The sequence below is a fragment of the Panthera onca genome, chromosome C1 (assembly GCF_046562875.1).
Source record: "Panthera onca isolate mPanOnc1 chromosome C1, mPanOnc1 haplotype 2, whole genome shotgun sequence".
In the NCBI taxonomy this organism is placed as follows: domain Eukaryota; kingdom Metazoa; phylum Chordata; class Mammalia; order Carnivora; family Felidae; genus Panthera; species Panthera onca.
This window is the reverse complement of record NC_138346.1, coordinates 192,947,224-192,974,013: the sequence shown is the minus strand read 5'-3', so window position 1 is coordinate 192,974,013 and position 26,790 is coordinate 192,947,224. Positions and strand designations below refer to the sequence as shown.

Genomic DNA, 26,790 nt, shown 5'->3' with positions numbered 1-26,790 from the left:
GGCAGGTGCTATCAATCAGAGGCGGCCCACACCATGGAACCCCTCAGCTGTGAACGAGCTCTGTTTCTGCAGGTGCTCAAAGACCCGCTCAGCCCTTCTGTCTGAAAGCTTTGCCTGTCTTCCTCCGTGTCTCCCTCGACTGTGCACAGCTCCTGACTGCCACCTGGGCACTTCCGGTCCCCAGGGGCTGGTCCTCCCTCCGTCCTGTGCGCCACCTCGGTTACAAATCGAAACTGGCCTCGAATAAACTTCTGATGCCCCATGCCTCAGTTTCCCCAAATGTGAACCGGACAAAAGGCTGCGTGATCAGTCCCGAGCCCTAAAGAGCAACAGCTCTTATCTGTACTTTCTGCTTCTCAGGGAAGAGGCCCACCAATGGCCAAACCCTCTTGGGGCCCCATTTGCGACAGTCAAGATTTGGGGCCACCGCCGGCCTCACCCCCAAGAGCCCCGGATTATACTCTAAGCAGCTCACGGGGGCAGCACATCGCAATAGGTATTAATTGCTACATTAAATTCTATGATATTGCTTAAGAGAATGTTCATTTAATTTCCCTGCAACTGTGGTCAACCTGATCTTTAATCGAAACTGACAGGCACAATTTAAATCAGGTAGCAAACTCCCGTCTCTTTAAAAGAGCCAAGAATGGCATGAATATTAAATGGGTCAGGACAGTTGGCAACACTAATACAGTTTAAATCGGAACAAGCCTCAGCTACAGCTTTTAATTATTCATGCTCTCCTGGTAAGTCAGGCCCTGACAGCCGTGTCACCGGGAGTTCAGGAAACTTCCTCGATGTGACATGAAACACAAGGCGGGGCAGGGGTGGGGGCAGCGTGGCCCAAGGTCCCAGATTAGGTCCCAAGCTGTCTGAGGGTAATCTGCCTTGGAGAACACGCTCGCAGGTTGTCTTTGCCACCCTTGGCGACACTTAAATGCTGCATGCTGAATCGGGGAGGCCAAGAACAGAGGTAACGACGAGAGGCACAGACAGAGAGGCAGGTGGGTGGGGGAGAGGGGAGGTGGCAGCTCAGAGATGGGGCTGGGCTTCCGGAGAGAGACACTCAGTGACGGAGAGGGACAGAAACTACACTGGGAGCAGAGACCCACAGAGGCAGAGGCAGAGGTACAGCTGTGGCTCAGAGAGACAGAGCAGGGACCTCCAGGGAGGGGGCCGCTCCAAGCCTGGCCATCGGTCTTGGTCTTGGAGGACCAACAGTGGGGGGCCCGACCGCCAGGAGAAAGCAGCGACAACAGAGCACAGTTGCCTGGGGACCGAGGGCGGAGCTTGCTTCCCAGGGACCGGCTCCTGGATCAGCCCAGACTCCACTCAGCGTTTCCCCGGCTGAGCCAGGCCCATAAATCACTCGGGACGGGAGAAACCTGTGTGCGGACTCGGAAACAGCATCTGGCAGGAGAAATGGTGAGGGGCCTGGGGGAGAGGAAGGACAGAGAGCAGACAGGACAGATCGGAGGTGAGTCAGACAGATGGAGGAGGCAAGAGACGAGGGCCGCCAGAGAGAGGGGCACAGACACGTGGGAAAGATGCGCACACGCGGGGACGGACGGAGACCCACAGGCACAGAGTCACGGGCGGCAAGGATTCAGAAAGAATTCCCTTCCCACGCTGACCTTTGAAATGTTGTTTGCGGAGAACTTACTGGTCTTAAGAATAACACACCTTCCTGCGTGAGGCCCTTACAGGCTATAAGACACTCTCCCATCCATTATGCCACGTTGCCCTCGCTTCCTGAATGTGTTTCCCCGGACTCCCAGCTCCAGAGGGGCATTCTAGAATGTTCATTTCCCGGTGCTCGCTACTGAGACAGGCCGCCTGGTTCACCCAAATAGTCAGTTATGAGGCATTTATCTAAAATCTCTCTCCCTAGGGGTGCCTGGGTGGCTCAGTCGGTTAAGCCTCGACTTTGGCTCAGGTCATGATCTCGCAGCTAGTGAGTTCGAGCCCCGCGTCGGGCTCTGTGCTGACAGCTCAGAGCCTGGAGCCTGCTTCAGATTCTGTGTCTCCCTCTCTCTGCCCCTCCCCGGCTTGCGCTCTGTTCCTGTCTCTCTCTCAAAAATAAATAAACATTAAAAAAAAATTTTTTTTAATCTCTCTCCCTAGCCATATTTTTTCTGCCTGTACCGCCTCTTGCATCCGTGCACGTGGTGTGGGGCAAAGAGCATTGGAGGAAGAGTCACTGCCGTCTTCCAGGCCTTGGACACAGGAGCCTCGGTGTCTCTGTCAGCCCAGGTGTGTGACAACCCCAAAGGATGGTGGGGAGGGTCGGCTGACATAACGCGTGTAAACGTGTGAGGACCGTACTCAAGAGAAACTGTCACGGCCCACAGGAGGACACTTCTCTCTCTCTCTCTCTCTCTCTCTCTTTTAAATAGAATTTATTGTCAAATTGGTTTCCATACAACACCCAGCGCTCATCCCAACAAGAGGAGGACACGTCTCTTGTAGATGTCTTTGTAGGGCTCGGGAAAGGGTCCCTGGATTGAGGCGCAGGCTCCAAGCCTAGTCCTCCTAGGCGGGGTTCCTTCTGCTCCCCAGAGCACCGGCTCTGTCCCCGCTCCTCCTCTGCAGGCCACGGGGGCATTGCTATTTTGTGCAGACCCGGGCTGAAATTAGCATCCCATCTCCTGGGCTGTCGGATCTCTGCCCACCCGGAGGGGAAGGTAAATGAAAAGGCAGCCGGGGCTTCCTGAACGTGTTTGCCCTCGGCGGCACTTAACATTTACACACGCAGGTGGAGGAGGTAAGCGGCCTTAGCGCCTAAGGCTGGCGTGCCCACCAAGGAGGAGAGCCAAGTCCCGGCTGGGCAGGCTGGAAGAAGGGACGAGGATTCTCAGGCAGAGTATCTCACCCCTCTGGGCGCGCAAACATCGCTGTCAGCTCTGAGGACCAACAGGGGGCCTGGGAGGCGGGCGCAGACCCTGGTGGGGAGTGCCTGCTCACGCCTCCCACCCCGGAGCTAGCCTTGCCGAAGGAAGAGCGGGCACCCGACCCCGCCTCCCACGCGCAGCGTCCCCGCCAGCCTCTGACAGCCAAGGTCACGCAGCACTGGGTGCCTGCGGTGCTGTGTCATGGTGTTGCCTTGACTCCTAGCTGCCCCGGAAAATCGGAAGGGCAGTAGTTGTGGTTTTCTTCTGAACGCTGAGGCCCAGAGAGGGGAAGCGACTTTCCAGAGGTCACACAGCACGTCGTGGTGAAGCCAAGTCTCACAGCTGCCAAAGACATCACCCTTTATGTCTGCCCTACATCACCAGGGCCTTGAACCTGGGACCAAGTCACGTGCAAGCCACTTGACCAAGGCCACGTGCCTCTGTAGGAAGCATTCATTCATGGAGTGCATGTTTTGTCGAGTGCTTACTCTGCATTGGGCCCTGTGCTAAGGGAAACCACAGTGAGCCAGATAGACCTGCCCTCGTTCTAGTGGAGGATATAGATAAGGAGCAGGAAAAAACCAAAAGAAACCAGGTAACTATAGGCTTTGATTAAAGTGAGAAGTGAGAGAGGTTGCTAAAGTGGACAGTAATACAGGATCTATTCTTTTTTTCAACGTTTTTTTTTTTTTTTTAATTTATTTTTGGGACAGAGAGAGACAGAGCATGAACGGGGGAGGGGCAGAGAGAGAGGGAGACACAGAATCGGAAACAGGCTCCAGGCTCCAAGCCATCAGCCCAGAGCCTGACACGGGGCTCGAACTCACAGACCGCGAGATCGTGACCTGGCTGAAGTCGGATGCTTAACCGACTGCGCCACCCAGGCGCCCCACACAGGATCTATTCTTAACAGGGCCTAGACTGTCCCTCACCCCTAGTAGGCACACAGTAAGTATTTGCTGACTGACTAAATGAGAAAGTCATTCTTGCTGACATCTGAGGAAGGAGAAAGAGCCAGTCAGACAAAGTGTGGCTAACTCCGGGTAGAGTGAACAGCATGTGCAAAGGCCCTGAGGTAGGAAGAGCTTGGCATGGTGGGGGAGCTGAGGGAGGCCGGTGAGGCTGGAGCCCAGTGAGCTAGGTGTTGAGTAGCATGAGGATTAAAGATGGCCTCTAGTTCCTTCTTGCTCTTCTCCTAGATAGGCAAAGTCTATTTCCTGTCCCCTCAGTTCTGGCCCTTGCCCTATTTTGACCAACAGAATGCAGCACAAGGGATGCAGTGGCGTTTCGAAGACGGGGCCCTCCAACGCGTGCAGCTTCTGTTTCTGCCACTGACACTCAGCCCGAGCTACGGGGAGACATACGTGGGAGAGGCGTCTCAGGTAACAGTGCTCGCTGAACTTCGAGCCGCCTCGGGGGACCGCAGCCCAACCGACACCGCGTGGGGCCAGAGAACCGCTCCGCAGAGCCCGGGCGGCTCACAGACCTTTGAGAGACAAATGGGCGTGGCAGTTTTAAGCCACTAAATTTTGGCATGGCGTGTGACACCGCAGCAGGGAACCGAAACCTAAAGGTGAGCGGAAGTCGACGGACAGGCAGGATCCGGACCCAGCCCCCCGCGACTCCCGGATCCTGCTTCCGTCCACCAAGCTGCGCAACGACAAAGTCTCTGAATGCTGCTGCCCTGGTGTAATTCCCCTGCCCGTCTGCCTGCCTGTCTCCCATGCTCCTGCCGGCTCTGACTTTGTCAGCCACCTCCTGGGCCTGACCCTTCCCCGGGGACCCGGCTCGGCTGACGCCCACGAAACCCGAATGGCGCACGAGGATCTCCGTCCATCTTGCCATCGTGGCTGCGTCTTTTGTCCCGGCACCAGCGTCTGCGCTGGCCCGGGGGAGGGCTTCCTCCCTCCCAGCAGCCCCGGGGAGCAGGCCGCTGCCCTACTAGCTCTCCCCTGCACTCAGACGTGACTCACTGACCTTTACGAGCCCGAGACTTGATGGGCCTGGTGTTTTATTAACCTAATAAAAAGGCAGTCTGGTTCAGGGGCTTAACATTTCTGGAGAGAGGAAGGCTCTGCCCCCTGGGCATTGGAAGGAAGAAATAGTGTCTTGGGCCGAGCTCCCACAGCACTGTTCTCTGGGACTTCTTGCGAGGAGGCAAAGAACAATTCATTGTATCCCCATCAAACAGCCCCAGCAAGCCACAAAGCTTAATTTAATTTTGTAATCAGTGGAAGCACAGGCAGAGGAAGACTGCTCACTGTTTTCTCCACTTTGCTTTTTAATAGGATATCTGACAGCCCACATAATACAGTGGCTTTATGCAATAAAGAACGTGCACACACGCACACACACACGTACACATGTACTCGCTTCTGCGGGAGAAAGGCAAGCCTCTAGGTTTGGGAGGCCAGAGACCTCCTCGCTTGCTCACTTTGGGGCCTCTGGATAAGTCGCTTCGGTCCTCTGTGCCTCTTTATGGAACAAAGGTATTCTCCTCATCTTTCTCAAATTTAGTGAAAATAATAGCTAATCTTGATGGCGAGCTGAAGACGCGTGCTGGGGAACGTGCGGCGTGTCTCATTGGATCTTAGTAACAAGACTGTAGGGCAGCTCCTGTTAGCGTTTATTTTCTAGAGGGGGGGGGACCAGAGGCACAGAATGGCTGAGTCGCATGTCTAAGGACACACAGCCAGGAAGTGGCACAGCTATGTTCAGAGGGCTCTTAGCTGCAAAAGCACCAGAAGCTGGTTCTGGATGTTTGAGCGGAAAAGATGCTCATCCAAAGCGTGACCAGAAGCAGTTTGGGTTGTGCTTCCAAAACCACGCCCCGGAGCTCAGCCTGGCGATAAAGCCACCTCCGTAGCTGATGCCACCGCCAGGCACACCCTGCTGGTTACACCGTGGCTGAGAACTTGCCTTTCGGCTCCAGCCCCCTGCTGCTGGCTCCAGCGTGGATACCGCTTCTGCCCTAGGGATCCCACCTTTACCCCTGCCGCCCCCGGAGCCAGCAGCCTTGACAGAGCGTCTTCTTTCCCGATTCTCTCACTTCTCATGAGAGTCTGGACCGGTGGGTTTGGCCGGCGGAGCCCAGCTCACCTGCCAGCTCCCTGGTTGCAAAGAGGGGAAAAAGAGAGTTCTGGGTTTTCCCCCCGGAGACACAGAGCACGCGGGACTGGAAGTTCTCCAAACATCCGAGGGTGATCCAAGGGTCCGTAGAGCCAGGAATGAGCCGGATGTCCGCTACTCACCAGGCAGTCCGATCTAGAGCCTGCCCTTGGCTGGATCGGATGAAACGCTGGGGTGAAAGAGCTCTGTCCAGCATAAGGGCCTTTGGCAGGGTGGGAGGGCTCGGGGAGACTCGGGTGAGTGGCCAGTGAGCGAACACGGTGCCTTTCCACGTGATCTCCCCCTGCCCGTGATAACAATAGTGCACATGCGCGTGCATTTTTAAAAATTTCCTATATGCCAGGCACCGTTCTGAGTATCTGACATACGTTAACTTATCTACTATTCACAACAGTCCTTTAAAAAAAAAAATGAAGAAAACCGGGGCGCCTGGGTGTCTCAGTCGATTAAGCGTCCGACTTCAGCTCAGGTCATGATCTCTCGGCTCATGAGTTCAAGCCCCGCGTCGGGCTCTGTGCCGACATCTCGGAGCCTGGAGCCCAATTGGGATTCTGTATGTCTCTCTCTCTCTCTCTCTCTCTCTCTCTTCTTCCCCTGCTCATGCTCTGTCTCTCCTTCAAAATAAATAAACATTAAAAAAATTAAAATTAAAAACAATAAAAAATGAAGAAAATGATCATCCTCATTTGATAGCCGAGGAACTCCCGGAACAGAAAGGTTGAGTAACTTGCTGAAGGACACACAGCCAATAGCGCTGGGATTTAAAGCCAGCGCCTGCTCCAGAGGCCATGCCTGCCACCACTATGCTAACACGTCCACCTGAACGGCACCTCCTCTGTGAAACTTAATAAAAGAGCTCTAGTCTAAGGCCAACCTTCCCTCTTGTGGAACCCCCCCAGGCCTCCAGCCTGTTCTGGCAGGATCTGTCGCTTGCTTTCGTTCCATGATCTGTTTTCTGTGGCTCTGTCTCACCCACTGGACTGTAGGGCAGGGACTGACTATGTGTTTGCTTTTTATTCTCTAGGTTGCTAACAGGTTCCTCACTGCGCCTGGTGCCTAAGAGACGCTCCGTACTTGTTGAATCAACGAGAATTTTTGAGCAAATATATAGGGTAGAAAGAAATCACGGCCAGGTCTACATTACTGAAGAGGGGCAAATGTTGTTTCCAGAAGCTCATTTCCTACCCTCCCTCCCATACCTGCAGACTCAATTCTGGGGGTGACAAGAATCTTCCGAGGGCCTTGCCAGGACCTGCTGTGGCCCTGGTCCGATGGAGCAGGTATCCTTAACAGCAGGAATTCTTTCAAACCCTTGGGTATTGGGGAATTTTCCTTAATTAAGCCTGGCAACCCTCCCTATTAATTAAGAAGGAAGGAAAATAGTAAAGAAGGGATGATATTCACCTCAATTATTACCTTGACATGTTTTTTTAAGTGGTTCTCAAATGTCATCTCTGAACAAGCTACATTGGAGTACCTGTGGATTTCTTTTAAACTACAGATTGATGAGCATCGTTGAACTGAAGTGGGGCCCGGTACCTGCCTTGGTAGGTAACCCCTGGGGTGTTTCCCCTGCCCGGCTAGGTCTGGGAACCAGTGTTTTGCATCACGTTCGCCACCAGAATGCCATGAAGGATACTGTTGGTCCCTCTGTGTAGGTGGGGCTGGAAAAGTCAAGTGTTTGCCCAAGGTCAGCAGCCAGTGGGTACAGGCCGGGGGCTGAGGCTGAGGACTGCTTAGTAAGCAAGAGGGAAGACAGGAGGGGGCTGGTCGAGGTACTAGAATGCCCAGCATGAATGAAGCAGGAAAAATGATTGCAACAATAGGGAATGACCATCTTGTTTCCTCCTTCCCAGTTTTGTGGCCTCTTGTCAGCCTCCTGGTGCCCAGCTCCCATGGCCGCTCTTGACCTTAGCAGAGACAACCTATCCTGGATGGCCTTGGTCCGACTCGCTGGCCCGTGATTACCCTCTGGGTCTGGGAAGCTACCCTCCTGCCATCTGATTGGGCTGGCAGTCCCTTTCCCTACCCCCGCCTGGCCCCACTATGTCACCTGGCTCATAGCGACATATCTACGACATGCCTTTGGGAGACTGTCCAATGTCTCCACACCCCCAGGCCAGAGCATCCCCCTCTGGGAGTGAGCAGAAGGATTTGCCAGGGCAGAAGGGGGCATATATTATAAAACGTAAGCCTGACAGGGGTTTGCAAAGCACCTGCTATGACTCTCACGGGAAGATAAGAGAGGGTCCCTGTCCTGGAAGTTCACCATCTTGGTGGGTATTAAGACACTCTCTTGAAAGGCAGAGAAAACCCACTTGATCAAAGGCAGCATCCTAGGATTCAAACAAATTCTCAGACCGTGGGAAACACATAGCTGGAGCCATCCCCGTAAGCAGAGGGCATCACGGAAAGGGGAGAGGAGGTCCCCCTGGAATGTTTCCTCAGGATGTTTGGGGTTTCGGTGGCCAATGTGGTGGTGGAGGCTGCCAGGGGGCCCAAGCCGGGAGACAGGGGTGAACAACGGGCATAGCTCATACTCACAGCACCGGGTAGGGCCAGGCATGACTCTATGCCCCTGGCGTGCGTTACCTACCCCCCGAATCCTCATGACCACCTTCCAAAAGAGGTGCCTATAAGGGAGGCCATTTGACAGATGAGGAAACCAAGGAGCAGGGAGGGGACAGGACTTGTCCAGGGTGGCACAGCTAAGGTAGCAGACCTGGAGTTGGAACACAGGCCATCTGGCTCCAGGGTCCGTGCGCCTGACCGCTCTGCTAGGTTCCCTGTCCGAGTGGAAAGGTGCATGAGGAGGGGAGGTCTAGAACTGCAAGGAGCTCAGACTCCACTGTGGCTGCTTCCTGGTGGGAAAGGCAGGGGAACAGGACCTGAGGCTGGCCCTCCAGGTTGGGCAGAGAGGGACGTGGGCAGTGTTGGCATGGGGCATGTGGATGCTTCTGCAGATGGAGAGCTGCTGGGTTTCGAACCCAGGCAGCAGTGGGGTCGCAGGCCCATGGTTGAGGCTAGATGAATCTGGTCCCTGTGTACAGGGTGCTCCGGGTGGACAAAGATGCAGGATGTTTCTGCAAAGCAGAGGCAGGGTTGAGGGTCTGCAGGGGGAGCTGGGAGGGGATGCTGCAAAAGTGGGAGGAGGGGCACTCTTGGGACAGCCTCATCTGGGCCTTCTGCTGGGGCCACTGCTCCTCTCTCCCTGACACTGGCCAGCTGAGTGACTTTGGATGGGTGGCTTTGCCTCCCTGGCCGTCTGCAGAATGAAAGGACACGGTAGAGGTCAAATGAGGCCAGGACTGTCACGACAGGAAGCCGCAAGCACTGTTCAAACGGGAGACGATGTTTCTGCGGCTGATGCCATTTTCCTCCCCTCCATCTATTTGCTTACTGATCTCCAGCCATCTATTTTCAATCTCCCTGTAGGCATTTACCAGTATATTTGTAGCAAGTGACGTTGCATCGTTTTTGGATGTAGCAAGATCATAAATTATAGAAAAACAAATGAACGCCATCCCTGCCTGGGCCTTTGCAATCCTGGTGGTCTTTGCCTCCGGCGGCCGACCCTTTTGTCCGCTCGGCGGCAGCGGCCGTCCATGCTGTGGCCTCGTGGTCCCGCCCAGACCCCAGCCTCTTCGTGGAATACTAACCAGTCCCTCGGGGAGTCCGCGGGGCTCCCAGCCACTCCCTGCCGCTCGGCATCGCCACATTCTGCCCCATGCACCCCACCTCCCCACAATGAAAGTTCATGGGAGACCCTGGAAGGAGAGCCCTGTGGTTCAGGGTCACTCGTTCGCCACCCTACAAACCATCCGGGGGGCTGGGGAGACCAGGCTCAGCCCAGGTTTGGATTGGGATGCCCGGAAGACAAAACACAGGCCAGTGACCGAAGCGGGAGAGCCAGCAAAGCGTTTTGAGACCTTTTTCAGCCAAGATATCCTGGGTCGGACGTGCAGGGGGCAGTCGAAGATCCAGATTAGAACTCAAGACAAGAGTCTCTGCCGGAGGTGCAGGCTGAGAGTCGTCTCCATAGAGGTTTATATTTAAAGTGGAATGCATCTGCTATTCTGGTCTCAGTGACTTTACTAATGTTGGAAATTAGCTGTTGCCAAACAGTCATCACGGTACAAATAATCTTAAATCTATCCCGTAGTATATCCACTCACTGATAAGTCCTAACGGAGCACCCACGATGTGCCAGGCACTGCACTAGGCATCAGGGCTGCAGGGGTCAAAAAACAGACATGGTTGCCACCCTCTGGAGCTTAGAGCTGAAGGGCGGGGGCGGGGCGGGGTGCAGCAGGTGCAATGGTAGAGATACCCCTTCACTACGACTTGGGAGGCTGCAGGGGGAGGAAGGTAGGTGGCGCTCTACCTGAGGGATCTTACCTGGCTTGGGAACAAAGGACGGTTTCCCTGTGACTTGTGAGATTTAAAGAACGGGCAGGAGTTGGCCAAGTAGGGGAGTAGGGGGAAAGCCTGTCAGCAGAGGGAGTAGCACCCCCCGAGGCAGGGAAGAGCTTCTCAGCTTTGCCAGAGCTGAGCTAGAGTTCAGCTCAGCTTTGCTAGAGCTTCCAACAGGAGGGGTCTTAGCTCCTACCATGTTTTGTGTCCGTCCTTCTGCAAGGCTGTCCTCCTTCCCCCGACCCCAGATTCTGCCTCTGGAAAGGAGAGCTGTCATGCACGGGGGACCAGCAGGGTATAAAGCTTAGGAATCAGTGAGCCGAGTTCTAGGCCTAGCTCCTCCATTAACAAGCATGTGGTCATTTAATCTCCATGGGGCAACGTCTTCACAGGGTTGACAGGAAAATTAAATATGATAATAGAGATCTGGCCCTCGTCACAGTGCCTAGTACGGAGTGCCAGAACGGCAGCTAACGCATCCAGTGTGCTAAGCATTCTAAGTAATCCATTTAACTCCTGACCATCCCGTGACGTGGGTGCTGACATACTCCCATTTTACCCACGGTAAAACCCAGGCACAGAAAGGTTATGCAAGTTGCCCAAAGCTGCACGGCCCGTAAGTGCCAGAGCCACAGGCGCAAACCGAGGGAGGCTGGCTGGGTGAGTCTGCTCAGAGTCCCCACGGCGCGCCTGCCTTCTACGCGAAAGCCAGCGTTTCTGCTCTGGGTATTGTTGTTTCTATCGTCAGACATCCTGACACCACGGCTGTCTGCCAGGCGTCTGAACTGGACCACCTCCTGGAAGCCCTCACTGGCCACCCCGCAGATCAGAGCCCGATCGAGAGGCCTGTACATCTGTGCGAGGGGGGCGCGTGTGTGTGCGGATGCTGCCAGCCAGAGACAAAGAGATGCTGCTTCCAAATCCCTCTCATCTCCAACAGAGAGAGAGAGAGAGAGAGAGAGAGAGAGAGAGAATGCTGGAAAGAGAGGGAGACAGAACTAAGGACAAAGGGAAGAGCCTTAAGCGGTTCCATGTTTAAGAACGGATGTGCATCCGCGAGGGCCGGGGTGAGAAGGGTCTGCGAGCCGAGCAAGCAAGCGTGTCTCCGGGTCCGCGGTGGGTCTGTGGGAGGACCTGCGAGCAGGCCGTGTCTGTGTGTGTGTGTGAGCGTAGCTCTGTGTGCACGGGGAGGGAACGTGCGTGCGGGGGGCACATCTGAGCAGCTTCATGAGCGTCCCCCCGCCCCCGCCCCAGGTAACAATCACAGAGTGGACTGGGACTGAGTCAAGACAGAGGCTGGGTCTTCCCGGGGACACGGGCGCACAGGCCCATCACAGTCTCTGATATTTTATTGATTATACACCAGCCTGGAGGCGATTAGAGTTGGGGCAGCAAAAAAGCAATTTTCCTCCCTTTCTCCTGCTTTCCCTGCCGGCCCTTGCCGCTAAGCTGAGGCCAGCCCTGCGTGGGCAGCCAGAGGACATCTGTGTCATGCTAGTCCAGAGCAGAAGTCCCCGTGCTCGGTGACCACCCTCAGATTCACCAGGGTGCAGGTCCTGCTTTGGAGGGCACATCACTGGAAGGATAGACGCATGGCTTAGGCGGAGACAGAGTGACAGCAGCCTGGTCTGCCCTGCCCGGGCCACGGAGCTGGGTGCCTGCCAGCCTTTCAGTTTGGGACCGGATGGAGAAGGCAAGTCTAGGCACACCAGGGTTGGGAGGTCAAGAGCATTCAGACAGGGGGCCCGTCATGATCCTGAAGCCAAAGTAAGGGAGCGTCTTGCCCTGGGGGATGTGGCAGGGATCCACTGGCCTTCATTGTCCTCGCCTTTGCAGTGGGCACAGTCTCTCTTGGGATGACTGGGAGGGGTCACTGATCCATCACCTGGCCCATAGTAGGAGCTCACAGAGCCCAGTGGTGCCATTAGAAGTGAGGGAAACACGGTTCAACCCAGGCTTGCCAAAAGTAAACATGACTTCACTCATATGAGGAACTTAAGATACAAAACAGATGAACATAGGGAAGGGAAGCAAAAATAATATAAAAACAGGGAGGGGGACCAAACATAAGAGACTCTTAAATATGGAGAACAAACTGAGGGTTACTGGAGGGGTTGTGGGAGGGGGGATGGTCTAAGTGGGTAAGGGGCATTAAGGAATCTACCCCTGAAATCATTGTTGCACCATATGCTAACTAACTTGAATGTAAATTAAACAATAAATAAGTTTAAAAATTTTTTAAAAACTAAAATATATTAAGAAAAAAAAAAAACAAAAAGCAAAGGTCAGGACTGGGACAGGCTTACTTTTTTTTTTTTTTTTTAATGTTTACTTATTTTTAAGAGAGAGAGTGAGACAGAGGGCCAGCAGGGGAGGGGCAGAGAGAGAAGGAGACACAGAATCCAAAGCAGGCTCCAGGCTCCCAGCTGTCAGCACAGAGCCTTATACAGGGCTCAAACTCACAAACCGTGAGATTATGACCTGAGCCGAAGTTGGACACTTAACCGACTGAGCCACCCAGGTGCCCCGACAGGCTTACTTTTTAAAACAAACCTTGCTGGGCACCTGGGTGGCTCAGTTGGTTAAGCATCCGACTTCAGCTCAGGTCATGATCTCATAGCCCGTGAGTTCGAGCCCTGCATCAGGCTCTGTGCTGACAGCTCAGAGCCTGGAGCGTGCTTCGGATTCTGTGTCTCCCTCTCTCTCTGCTCCTCCCCTGTTTGCGCTCTGTCTCTCTCTGTCTCTCAAAAATGAATAAACATTAAGAAAAAAATTTTTTAAAACTAACCTTGCAGCAGGTGGGAGTTGACAGATTGGCGGGGGGGGGGGGGTGGTGGGGAGGTAGTGGAAACAGAATATTCCAGGCACCGGAAACAGCACTGTGAAAGGCACAGAGGACCAGCGGCTGCCACAACTACTAGAAACAAATCCTTTGGGCCATTTGGCCATTCTCCCATGTGCCAGACATTGTTCTATGTGCTCTTCACGTGCTTGCTGGTTTATGGTCTTTGAGGTGTACTCTCATGGGCCCATTATACAGATGAGGAAACTAAGACACAGAGACATAATCACCGGACCAGGAGCAGTCCCAAGAAGACGCGGGGGAAGAGGGTTCCAGCGTCATCCTGAGATATTGAAACTGGCGGCTGTATGGCCAGCGGGGAGAGATCAGTCGGTGGCCCCTACAGAGGGTGGATCATGGATCAAAGGAGGTGTGGCTGAAGGCAGTGGTCAGAAGGGAGGCTGCTCCCATAGCCATCTTGTATTTCTGACAGGCATCTCCGGCTTTGAAAGCACGCATGCATGCCGAATGACGAGTTCTGCTCACTGCAGCTGCCCCCAAGGCACTTCCATTCCCATGAATGCTGTGTCAGTCCCGGGAGATGGAATTTGTCATACCAATTGCACAGATGGGGACAGCAAGGCTCTGGGAGCTCTGATGCATGTCGCATAACTGACATCCAGCTGAGACAGGACCCTGCCTAGGACCTGTCGCTCAATCAGTGACACTAAATTCTCTTGTCCTCATGAAACTATCTCGTCTACTTGGGCTGCACCCTCTTGGCAGGTACAGTCTGTCTGACCCACCAAGCACATGGTAACCGCCAAGAAGCATGTATCAAATGAGCAAATGATGAGTGAGTTTCCAAGCACAAGAGTTGGTCCCCCCGGCTCCGGAGAGCCCTCAGATTCTGTGGCAACAAGAACAGAGCTCAACTCTTGCCCTTTTTCTCTATCAGGCCAGGGAAGATTCTGGTACATGGACAGAGGAGCTGGTTCATGAGATGAGGGCAGAACAGGGAGCAGGGGTCCCCGCCCTGATGACTGGACTCAGGCCATCTACCACCAGACCCCCAAGTTAAGTGACCCTGCTCACCCCCTCCTCCAACTCCCAGGCTGGAGAGGAGGACAACCCCATGTCATAAATGCCAGCCCGGACTGTGGGAAGGGCCAACAAGCTGATCTGAGGAAGTACTGAATGCTCGGAAGACAGACCTCTGAACTGAGGCAGGCCTGAAGGACAGTAAAGGCATGGACCAGATGGCAATCCTAGAGGCTTGGGGAAATCTGGCTCCCTCAGGACAGCTGTTCTGGAGGAAGCCAGCACTGACTCGGAAACCCATCTCTAATACAATATGAATGATGGAAGTGCTCTTTCTGAAATATTTTAAAAAATAAGATCATATATATATATATATATATATATATATATGATCGAGAGAATGACAGATGGACGGGGTAGTCAGCAGAGTATTTTTAATCCTAGAGCCAGGCTTACGTAACGATGGGAAGAGAAAAACGAAGGCAGGTGGTGAGTCATCTGGAGCAAAGATGGGAAGTCTCGCCCCAACCTCCCCCTTCCCATTCTGCCGCATCTGCAGGTGCCGGGGGCCGGGGGGTGGGGGGGCACATCGAAGAGCCCAGAGTCATGGGCCCGGCGTTGGTGAAGAACCACGGTGAGGCAGGCTCAGGGCATGGGCTGGCGCTCGCAGGTTCAGGAGGGGTGCTGGAGAGGAAGGCAGGGCCCAGTCTGGCCCAGTCCCAAAGGCTGAGTCTTGGAAACACTCGTCAATTTCCAGGAACTTGGGAAAGGCTTAAGAGATATTTTCGAGTGAGTTCTTGGCTCCACACTGCAGACTCTGTCATCTTTGACTTCCTGTAATTCGCTGAAACGGGGAACTGTGAAGGCTCCCATCTGGGAGGCTCTGTCTCTGAAGGGCCACCATGTCGGCTGAAGGCACGAGAGCTCTTCGGAGCTCTTCTCTTCTCAGGTCTGGGGAACACTAGCCACAAGCCACCAGGCAGTGTGAAAGCAAGAGGCTTTGCATGGGGGACATGAGGAAGCCACCCTGACTGTCACAGAAGGAAGTCTGGAGATGGGGCACAGAGAGAGCCTGCAGAGTCCGCCTCTGGGGAACTTCCGGAACACGGCACCTTCTGTCTGCCCCCCTGGTGGCCTACAAAGACATCTGCGTGAGGCAGGGGGCTGGACGAGATGGCCAGGGGAGGCACCCTCCCCCTCCAGAGATCTTGTGTTACTGCTCAAACTACACACAGCCCTCACAGAACTTTCTTCAGCAGAACTCCTGCATATGCCCTCTTCCTTCCAGCATTCCCAATATCTCCTGCTGACCAAGTGTTTACCACGGGGCCAGATGCCTTCTTTGCTGCGTATTATCACATTTAATCCACCACCCTCCCTATAAGACAAAGGCTACTGTTCCCGTTCTACAGATGTGAAAACTGAGATATGAAGTCAGTGTCTTACCTGGGATTTTAATCCATCTGTGTAACTCGTGCTCTTAACCCCGACAGCCTGGAGCCTCATTGTTCCAAGGCTGACCCTTCCCAGGGTCTGGACCCCTGCATTAAGTTTGGATGAATCCAACCAGAGTTATGGGTCCAGAGAGGCAGCTGCTGGTTTCAGTAACCACGTCATCTGTCCATGACTCAGCCTACAAGCAGGCAAGAACTGTCAAGAAAGGGGCTCCCACACCACAATCCAGCCAGTGGCCAGCCAGCTGCAGTCACTGTCCCGAGCAGCCCTTTAAAACTCTGACTGGTCAAATCGGGGCAGGGAGGAAGGCAGGGAGGGAGGGGAGGGGAGGGGAGGAGTTAATCAAATCAGAGGCAGCTTTATCTGTCTTATCAGGGACCACCATTGTTAGCTTCCAAACAAAGGAACCTTGTCTTTTTATTGTTCCTGTTGGAGGATCCCTGAGGTAAGCCCAGCAGCCGTCGGCACTGGACAGAAGGCAAGGTCTGCACAGGACAGAAGACAAGGTCTGGGAGAAGGACCCTGGTTCTGCCAGTGCAGAATGGCCCAGATTGCCCTCCAGCCCCTTCCCATGCTGCTGAGAGAGGAGAGACAGGGCATGAGGGAAATGCCAACTTAGACAGAAACAGAGGCCAGGAGAAATCTTCACGAGGTAAGGAGAAAGAGAGGCCTGGAGACGGAAAGAGACAGAAAGCCCATAACAGATAAAGACAGAGATAGAGATCATGGGAGAGACTCAAGACTCACGGAGACCCAGACAGACAGACAAAACAAAAGCAGAGACCCTCAGAGACATAGAACCCAGGCAATTAGCAGCTATTTATTGACACCTTCCCCCCACCACTCCTGCCATTTGCCAGGCACAGTTCTAGGACCTGAGGATACAGACACGACTGAGGCAAAACCCTGTTCTCAAAGAACTCCCTGGCTAGTGGACTGTCAGGGTAGGAGACACAGACAATCCACAAGTAACCCCCCAAAACATAATGATTTCGGATAACAAGAGAATAAAATACGATGATGATGTAATAGAAAAACTGAGAACCAGGGAGACTGATACCAGAGAAGAGGCAGAAAATGCCATTACAGACCATGAGCCAACCAAAGAGGATGGGAGGGAAGAGGGGAGAAGAAGAGGAAGGAGGTGGAGGAGAAGGAAGAGGAAGAAAAGAGAAAGGGAAAGAGAGAGAGAGAGGAGACATAGATAGAGAAGCCACAAGAAAAACAACACCAAAAAAAGGCCAGGAGATACGGAGGCCATGAGACAGATACCAACAGTAGTTAAGAACCCTGAGAACCTGACTGTGTGCACAGGAAGACTAGAGTCATGCCCTGACTGAGGGAGACTGAAGATAGGAACCAAATGACAAGGGCATAAGCAGAGAAAATTAGAAACCTAGAGTCAGGAAGACAGAAAGGCTGGGTAGCAACCCAGAGAGAGACAGAGATGGAGGGAGAGACAGAGAGACAGCTGCCATCATTCATTATGGCGCTGGGTGTTCAAAGTTGCCCCTGGATCCATGGACTCCAACCTTCTCATCGTTCCTTTTGTTATCCTCCCTGAAGGGCCCCAAAGTTTGAAAGATATTTGTCTACCAAACAATCTGCATTTCATAAGTAATAATTTATTCACTTTCCCATTTTTTATTCATCAAAGACGTCTATAACTGGCAATCAGAGCTTCAGAACAGCAGGAGCTCGCTCATGTTGCCACACTCAGTTGCTGTACTTCCAGCCAAAAGCAAAGAAATCTGCCATTTGAGTCATCAGCCTCGTTCAGTCTGATCACAGGTAAATGGATCCTTTGTGTTGAGTTTTGGGCGACGTTGACAATAGTTCAAAGGACACAAAGGAAACCCTGCTGCCTTCACAGACCTCTGCAGATCCAAGGGCCCATTTTCCAGATGACAGTCGCGGGAAATTCCTTTGTCCTGTCAGGCACTGGGCTGTACTACTGGAGTGAAAGTCTCGTTAAGGTGGACTCTTCCCTTGGAGTTCATGGCCAGAAATGGATGTACAGCATCCATGTTTTACATGAAAACTATAACTATTAAAATAACAGTATAAAAGATTCCATTTAGCCCCCTAGCTGCTGTCCTAGTTCTCGCCTTCCTCCACAGCCATACCTGTCAAGGAGGGAGGGTCCTTTTCTTCTGACCTCCTATAACTTGGCTCAGCACTCTTATTCTTCCCTGAAAGTCTTCCAAATTGACCAAGCCAATGACTTTTTCAAATTCAATTCTCTTTATTGTGTAGCACCATGAACACTGCCTTCCTACCCTGTTTTCAGATGTTAGATTCTGGTCCAGAAGACTTCAGATAGAATATATGTTTGCTGGTGTACCTGTAGGGATGGGGCGGGCCTCCCAGAATGACCTTGCCAGAGGCCAACCACCCATCCCTCTTGGTCTTGGTCTTTGTCTCTTGGTTTCCCCTGTCAAATTTAAGCCCTAAAATGATCTATGGAGATTGGCAGTTCTAATTGTGTCTTTCTGGTCTGTGACCCTGGCCACGCCCCCAACTATGTACCTGTGAGAAAACTTGTTTTGAAGCATGTCCATAATGGCTTTCTGGGCTCTAAGTGCTGGGCTGTCCTTGGTTCGGTGTCGTGCTTGACCCCAGTTGCAGTGTGTTTCAGATTCTCCTGCCAGGTCTTCCTGCAGCTCATTGCCTTGTTTATTGGATCATATTCTCCCAGTGTCATCAGTGGTGGGCATTCACCAAGGTGCGACGACCACTCCAAGTAACTGTTCTCCTCGTGCCATGCTCTCTCACTGAACACCATCTGTGGTTGGATTAAACACCACGCCCAAATCAGCACTCTACCTCTGATTGCCCACTTATGCATTTACTCATTTTCTCCCTCATTTTGAAGAATTTATGTTCCATCCTTCATTTCTGTCTATTAAGCTACCACCATCCTTCAAGACTTACTTCTCTCCCAACTCCTGGTGCAGGGAACCAACTGCACACCACATGGAAGATCTCAGAGGTTATCCAAAACATCTAGGAGCAGGGATCGCTTGATAGGTCTAAACCCTAGGATTCCAAGAAAGCAAGCATAGAGAGCGTATCTTTTATACAAACGTAGAACCAGGAGGGGAAACAAAAATGAACCAGAAGGATCCAAAGCCAGGGAGACCTTGGGACAAACCAGGGATGAGAATAAGGGTGGAGCAAATTAAGATACTGTCCCACTCTCATGGCCAGAGCTGAGGTTCCAGAAATTCAGCATGTTAGCAACCAGTCATAGCTCATGAGTGGGTACCATGTTGAATTAAAGGCACAGTGTCAGAACAGGTGATTCCTAAGTGCTACAAAGGGCCTCTCTGTCATCATACTCAATAGCAACCTCTCCCTCCCTCTGCTCTCCCAAAGCACTTCATCCTATCACCATTCATGTTTCATTCACAGCTGCTGTTTGCTCACAGGTGCTATTTTTCTTCTATTGAAAGCATGAAATTTCACAAATATTGATGATATTAACTCCCCAATTATATGTTAAAATTAGGAGAAAATTCTATTTGAAGAGAGACTTAAACAAACACAGTGTTAAGGGACAGATTTATTCCCTTCTCACTTTCAACCTTGTCTGTAATTAATTTTGACTTGGAAATCTTGAGTTTATTTATTTATTCAACAAACATTTACTGAGTGCCAAGCATATACCAGACACCATGCTAAGAGATTCGGTGTCACAAGAAGCAAAACACAGTCCCTGCCCTCTAGGAGACCCTCGTAAAAACAGAAAGACAGGAAAATCAACAGTTAGAGGGGAAAGTGATAGGTGTTGAAATAGAGTGTGTGTTGATGTTTAGGAAATATATGGTAAAGGTAATCAGCCAAGACTCTGAAGGAGGTAATGGTCAAGGAAGGCAGGAGCAATACCTTATCTGAATCCTGAAGGACATGAGGTAGTTGGAAATGGGTAGGAGAGGAAGAGACAATTCAATCAGAATGATGAACCCAGATAAAAGGGAGAGAATGACACAAAAATTACTGGAATGGCAGATTGTTCAGAGTGTCTAATAATAGGCTGCATGGTGGGGCAGGATAGGTGAGAGATGAGAGGTGTGGCTGGCTGGCAAGGAGAAGTCTGGAACAAGATCACAAAGGGCCTTGTATTCAATGCTAGAGAGTTTATATCAAATATGCTTATGTTAAGTATTCCTGTCCTTTCCAAGAGATTTAAGTAGGGAATGGCCTGCCTGGATTTGAGTAGTTGAGAAGAACCCTTCTGGCCTATGTAGAAATAAGTTAGAAAGATGTTGCAGTAGTTCAGGTGAAACATGATAAAAGCTTGAGTGAAGGCAGTGGGGAATGGAGAAAATGGGTGAATTAAAATGCTATTAAGTGGAAAGAGTCCACAGCCTTCAAAGAGTGACTGGGGTGCAAATTTTCTTTGAACATGTCCTTACATCAGCAGCCTTCTGGGCTGTGTTTGCTCTGCTTTGGGCTCTGGCTTTCAGGGCTAATGGGCAGCACGGATCCACCTCTATCTGATGGCTTGCTACAGCTACTCATGGATTGACCATAACCAACACTCTGGAATGAATTTTTTTTTCTTGCTTTTGGTTTCATTGGAATAGGGTGTCACTCCTGCCTCCTAGTTCCTCCAGCAAGGTCAAGACCAAATTCCATAGTCCAAAAAGAAAACTTGTGCACCTAACTTCAGATTCACAATCCATCCCTACCCTTTTCTGCCTTCCATTATTGCATTTCTTTTCTTCTCATTGCTTCAAAGAGCACTGGTGACAAATATGGCTGTTTGTACTTAATTCCATCCTTTCTTTGACTATTTTTGACCAATCAGGATCAAAGTTTACCTTGGTTGCCAAGGAAACCATGCTATTAGTTATCTATTCATCCATCTTTGAAGCTCACCACTAGTGTGAAAGTTACTTTGCATTAGATTCTAAGGGGGTGCTCATTAACTTGATTATACTAGAAGAAGCAGTTCTAATGTAAGCTACTCTTAAAGGAAACTTTTTTCCTCTTGAATATTTTAGACATATTTGTAGAGTAGAATTAATTTTTAAAGAAAATTACATAGTATTTTTATGACAAGCAAAAATAGATTGAGGGGAGAGAAGAGGGAGGAATGCCAAAGAGGCAGGGGAGGTGAGGGAGAGAGGAAGGGAGAGAATGAGACTACCTGAGTACAGAGAAAGACAGAGATAAATAGAAAAAGAATATGACAGAGACAGAGACAGAGTGGACACAGATTACTTCTTATTGGAGTTGCTGTTTGCTGCTTGCTATCAAGCAATGTTTTGGAGATAGTCTATGGAATAGATCATCAAAACCACTTTTTACACCTTATAAAATATACCAAGACTCTGACAACTACAGATTAGAGAAATGACACCAACACTAACTGTCCTGTAGTTTTTCACTCCTGGTTTCAATGTTTACAAAGAATACTAGTACTTAAAACTTTCACTTTCTGCCCAAGATATGATGTGTCTTGCTGTCATTAACCAAGATCGAAGTCAGTCAGGGCTGACATGTCATCTACCTTCCCTGTCCCCGACCTGTAGCTTGTTCTAATTCCCTTTCCTGGCCAGCTCCAGAAGTCCCAATGTTTTTCATTCTCCCAGTGAGTGAAGACTACATTGAAGTTGGTAGCATAAATCTAGTTTCAGAGATGAATAGGATAGGGCAGGAGGAGTGTTAGCTCCCACAACTTCCCAGAGAAAGAACCATGTACTTCTGTGCAGCACTGGCTCAGAACCATGGACAGCAACAGCCAAGCCAGCTCTCCTTCCTTCCCCTCTCCCACCAAACATTAGGTTTTGCTTTGGAAGAGAGTAGGGAAATCTAAATACTTAGTACTGATAGTAGATGAGGGAGGAGGGGTTAGGAAGACATTCTGTGGAATTAAAATGTGTTGAGAAATGTATCTTCTATATCAGATTGCCTTGACCCTGCACTTTTGCAAAGTTAAGAATCCTTTCTCTGGGTCAGGCTCATACAGATAGTCATAATGGATCTGAGATTCTGGTCCTTGTCTCTCTGATTGCACCACGCATACTCTTAACCACAATATAGAGGTTCTCTGTCTGAGCTGGGCTCCTTTTACATGAAGGAGTCAGCATCACTATTCTAGGGAGTTTCCCACTGTGGAAATTTCACCGATTCTGGTCTTGTCTGATCGGATATTCTATATGTTCTATACCAACCTTGAAATGTTATCTCAGAGGGGAAAAAAAGACTAAGAAAAAAGAAAAAAAGGGAAGCAAATTATTTTAAAAGGGAAAAAAAGACACCCCATCACTCCTCTACTCTAACACGGCCATTTTTCACTTCTACATATTATCTTTCAGCCCTTGTTGACACACTGACATATTTTCCATCATTGCAACTGAAGCAATTGTAGTATTTGCATTGTATTTTCACTTAGTGTCGTATCATAAACCTTTCCCCAAGTTGCTATACAGTCTCTGTAATGATCACTTTTAATGTCTGTGTAATGTTCTAACAAATGAATGCACCATGATTTACTAAACAACCCCCTAATTGTTGAGCATTTAGGTTATTTCCAGTTTTTTATTTCGTAGATTGTGCTATGATGAGCATTTTTATGGGAAAACCACATGGGGTGCTTGAAGGAGCACGAGCATGGAGTCAGATGGAATAGAGTTAAAACTCGGCTCTGCAATTTACCTCTAATGAGTTGAAAGAGTTCTCAAAGGTTTCATCCTGGGGGCGGGGGGAGTGGACATTGCCAGTGCAGTGGAGTAAAGGACTGTGAGGCCGATGTAGGCCACCCACAGAGACAGATGCAAAAGGGGGAGGGAGCCACTTGAGATAAACTTCCAGGACTTTACAACTTTGCCTTCTTCAGTCGGGGGTTGAGCAAAAGCCATTCACCCAGAGGAAGGCACACAAAGGGGATATTTCTTCTTTGATCACAGACTCAGGACCTAGGGCCTGAACTGGACAATACATAAATGAGATCAGTTGGTAAAACTCTCCTTTGAGAATACATGACGACAGTAGCAGGCTGGAAAAGTGGCCCCCACACCTGTTCCTCTAAGCTCAGCATCCTGGGGTTGGTTAGAACCTTGGGGTTACTTCTCTGCCCCGGATCGACTTTCTCTGAATTCTTTCTTCCTGCCAGCTAAGGACACAGCCAATCTTCTCCATCATCTGGAGCCACCAACATACCTATGAACCCTGATCATAGCTACCAGGTGGGACTCAATCTCCCCAGCCTCTCCTGCCTCTTTCTCCCCAGGGACAATAATCGTACAGATTCCTCCATTATAATCTCTTCTGATATGCCGTGAAGGTGGATATGTCTGGGAGCTACCATATTTCTGGAATCTTCCACGGTTTCGATCATTGTGTGTGAACCTACCTGTTTCCAGCACCAGGTCGGAAGGTGCATCTAGAGAAGACCATGAAACAGATCAGCACCAGTTGCCTTTCCATGTGTTTCAAATTCTGGAGGGTAATTCTGTTCCCAGACCACCACCAGACTAAGCAAGTCCCTCAATAGTGTGGCCCCCTTTCCACACCTATATAGTAAAGGGAGGTCATCCCCTATACCTGGCTCAAAATCTCCATGGTCAACCCTACTTGAGGTGCAAGGGTAGGGAAAAGGGTGGAAAGAAAATAGGAGCCTAGGGCTAAGCCCACCCATCAGATTCCTTCAAGAAGCAATCCCCCCGCCCCTTGCCCAGGTATGTCCACGTAATTTCTGGTACATGGCTGAATTGGTAGGCTGAGCTCTCACAGCCCTGGGGAGCAGGGAAGCCTTGTCAGGGGAAAGTTGCTGACCAGCCCCTTCTCCTTGGCTGTCAGGGCTAATCAACATCAGGGCAGTTAATGGGGAACACAAAACCTATTTAAAAGCTACATTTACCACTTGGCTGGTTCCATTATAGTGTGTAATATCCAGGTGTCACAATCCCTCTCAAAATGTCTGTCTCAATGCTTCCTCGAGCTTCCGGGGTTAGGAAGTTACTGCCAAGAGCCACCTGAGGAGGACTCGTCCACCTCTGCCCCACCCCCATCCTCATAGCAAGCTTCTCTGCAGCCTCCGGTGGGAGATTCTGGAACAGGGCCCTATTGTGGACACCACAGGCACATGACTCGCTCCCTAGACAGGAGGATTTCTCCCTCTCCGCCATGACAGCTATGGCACCAATCCTATGCCCCGCCCACCTTTGAGCATGCCAGCTGGATGCCAGCTGAGCCCCCAATTTCCCCAACTCTCCCTTAAAGTCCAGATGAGCAGCATAGCTTGCCACAGCTCCCTGACATGTGCACTTCCTACTCCTGCCCCTGAAGCTCTCTCACTAAGGATCCGGAGGCAGAAGAAAAGCTGGGGATTCCATCTGGTAAGACCACAGCCCTCTTCTCCCTGGATGAAGTCCCCCAGCTCTGCCATCCATGCTGTCCATCCCACCTATCAGCGTTCAAGCATTTTATATCCCTTAAGGCAGCAGAGTCTTCAGTTGCTCGCCCCTGACCAGCCATGTGCCTGGTCTGCGAGGGTACAGTCTTTAAACGGTACATGCTGGGACTCTGAAGAGAGTGCATGTTGTGATCGTCAAAAGCAACTCTCTTTTTATTCATCCAATAAACATTGCACGAGGACCTCGTGTGTGCCAGGCACCGCACTTGGCCTGAAGACACATTAGTGAACAAAACTTGCCGTTTGGCAGTAGACACAGGCGGCAACCGATCACAAACACCTAATTTACACACTGTGGCGTGTGCTACGGAGGAAAAGCTCAAGGGTTCCTGAGTGCAAATAACAGGGGCCGGAAAAGCTTGAGGGAGACCCCCGGAAGGGGCGTGCGTGTTCAGCCTCGTTCCCAGCACCTCGCAGTGTCTGGCGTACAGAACGTCGCCAGTCACGTTTGTGGAATGACCACCGAACGCTTCTTGTCTCCTCCCCTTCTCAGCCTCCTTCACCTGCTCCATGTCTCAGCCACGGCCATCCCCGCCTCCGCAGCCAGCCTCACGGCCCGCTTCACCCAAAGGAGTGGGGGCCTTGCAGCAGGATCAGGGCTGTCCTTCCCTCCTCCTCCGTGAGTGGCATGGGCGCCCTTTGGAGGAGCCTGGGAAGAAAGCTGTTTCCTCAAGAGGAGCAAAGGATCCACCTCCCTCCCCCTCTGGCGTTTCCCGGCAGTGTCTCCTCAACAAGCGAGGCCAGCCCACCAGGGAGCATGACAGCTCAGATTGGCAAGGGAGGCCCCGGCTGTGCAGGCCTTCCCCGGGGCAGGGTGCTGGGAATCTGGGTTTCCCAAAGGCCAACCACTCCTCTGGGATCAGCCAGCTCCAGGGCAAATTCCATTTCCCATCCCCTCGTGATGCGAGCCTGCTTAGGCAGCGGAAGTGAGGGGTGTCCACCTCCCAGGAGGTGCTAGAAATGTTCAGAGCAGCCTTGCACCGGCTGGATCTCAGCAGCACAAGAGGTTAGCCTGCCCTAGGAGGGCATCGGGTGCCCACACATCTGGCCACTCCAGACGGCATCTGTGGGAGCTGCCCACACCACCTGCTCAAAGGGCGTCTCTCCATCTTGCACACAACTGGGTCACAGTCTAAACAGAAGGCCTGGCTTCTGCCGCTGTGGCCAGACAGAGGCTGCCAGAGCTCAGCCCAGACCAGTGCCTATCCCCAGACAGGGTGGAGAAGCGCAGCACATCCTAGGGGGCCAGGGGACGCAGGGCCGTGTCCAGGCAGCTTTCACTCCCTGTGTAACCTTGGCAGCGGCCTCCTTTCTGTGAGCCTCGGGTCTTCCCTGTGAAATGAAGGATGAGGCTAAATCAGTGGCTTTCCAGTGGCTTCCCATGGGCCCCCAGAGTCCCCATAAGGCAAAGGGGAGGCGGAGGAGCAAACCTTGGGGTCCGCGGCCAGCACGGTTTCTCTGACCTGCTCCGGGGACAGAGCTAGTGCAGCAAAGTTTCGCTTAGGAAAAAAGAAGTTCATGGCTGTGAGCAAATCTGAAAAACGCTGGAGTGATGGTCCCTAAGGCCCCTTCTAGCTCTGACATTTCATGATTTATGAGTAAATAAGATAATATATATGAAAGAGGGCCTGGAACACGGTAGGGATGCAATAAATGGGCTACGTTATTGCTGGCGGAGTCGGCACATGTCACGGGAGCCGATGGTTGCTCAGCTGAAACCAAGAGACTCGGCTCACACCGTCTCCCCATCTTCAAGCACAGGAACTGCACTCGGAGAGGTGCCACGGCTCTGGGCTGGGTAAATGGAGAAGAGAGAAAGGCAGAGAGCGCAGGAAGTGCAGATGCCAGGGTCAAGGCCGATGAGCCCTCTGGTGTTCAGGTTCCTAGAAGAAAGGGGTGAGACCCAGCTCCATCACGGAGACCTCTGTGCACTGGTTGCCATGGAGATGGGGAGGGCGGGGGCCCAGGGCACCGGCCTCTCCACCAGAAGCGGCATTTGCTGCTCTTGATTTTATCCAGTTTAAGAGGGAAGGCATGGACGGGGGATCCTGTATACCGTCCTCCCCTGTCTCCCCATTGTGTCCTCACTACCTCCCACTCACCTCCAGGACTTCCCTGGGCAGCCACAGGCTGAGTCCCCTCTGGATGAAGGTCCTGGCCCACGTGTGGATGGAGTGGACGAGGGGAAGGAGGCTGGCATGGCCGGAGAAGGTGGGTCGGGAAGGTGGGAGGCGAGCTGGAGAGCAGGGGTGGGGGGAGCAGAGGGGAGTCTGAAGAGGTAGGTCTGCCCAGCGGTGGAGGGTGGAGCAGGGGAATGAGGTGGCCCAGGGACCGCCGCTGCTGGAGTCATTCTAGGGAGAGAAAACCAAGGCCTGGCGTACAACAGCATCAGGGGAAATGTACTGGAAGAATGAACTCGAACAGGAGGGACGGCAGACAGGGGTTCGTTACTGGACTGAAAGTCTCAGGACCTCGGCCCGTGAAGGAATCCAAGGTCTAGCCTGGCTTTTCCCAAAACGCCTTCCCTGGAAAACTGGCTCCACTAAAAAGACTGCTGGGACCAAGACCCCCATTCCAAAAAATGCGGGTGTGAAGGCAAGGCCAGGGGCACATTAGCGTGATAAAGGCCCCGTGAGGCCCCGCCACAAGGATGA

The 26,790-nt window shown here is 51.8% G+C and overlaps 1 long non-coding RNA gene across 1 annotated transcript; it reads left to right on the top strand.

Annotated features, from left to right (window-relative positions):
- The first annotated feature begins 4,272 nt into the window (after positions 1-4,272).
- LOC132672793 (uncharacterized) lies at positions 4,273-16,275 on the top strand. The gene is made up of 4 exons (XR_009607693.2): positions 4,273-4,464; positions 7,045-7,300; positions 7,456-7,567; positions 16,147-16,275. It is a non-coding gene; the product is annotated as an uncharacterized LOC132672793 (long non-coding RNA).
- The last annotated feature ends 10,515 nt before the right edge of the window (positions 16,276-26,790 follow it).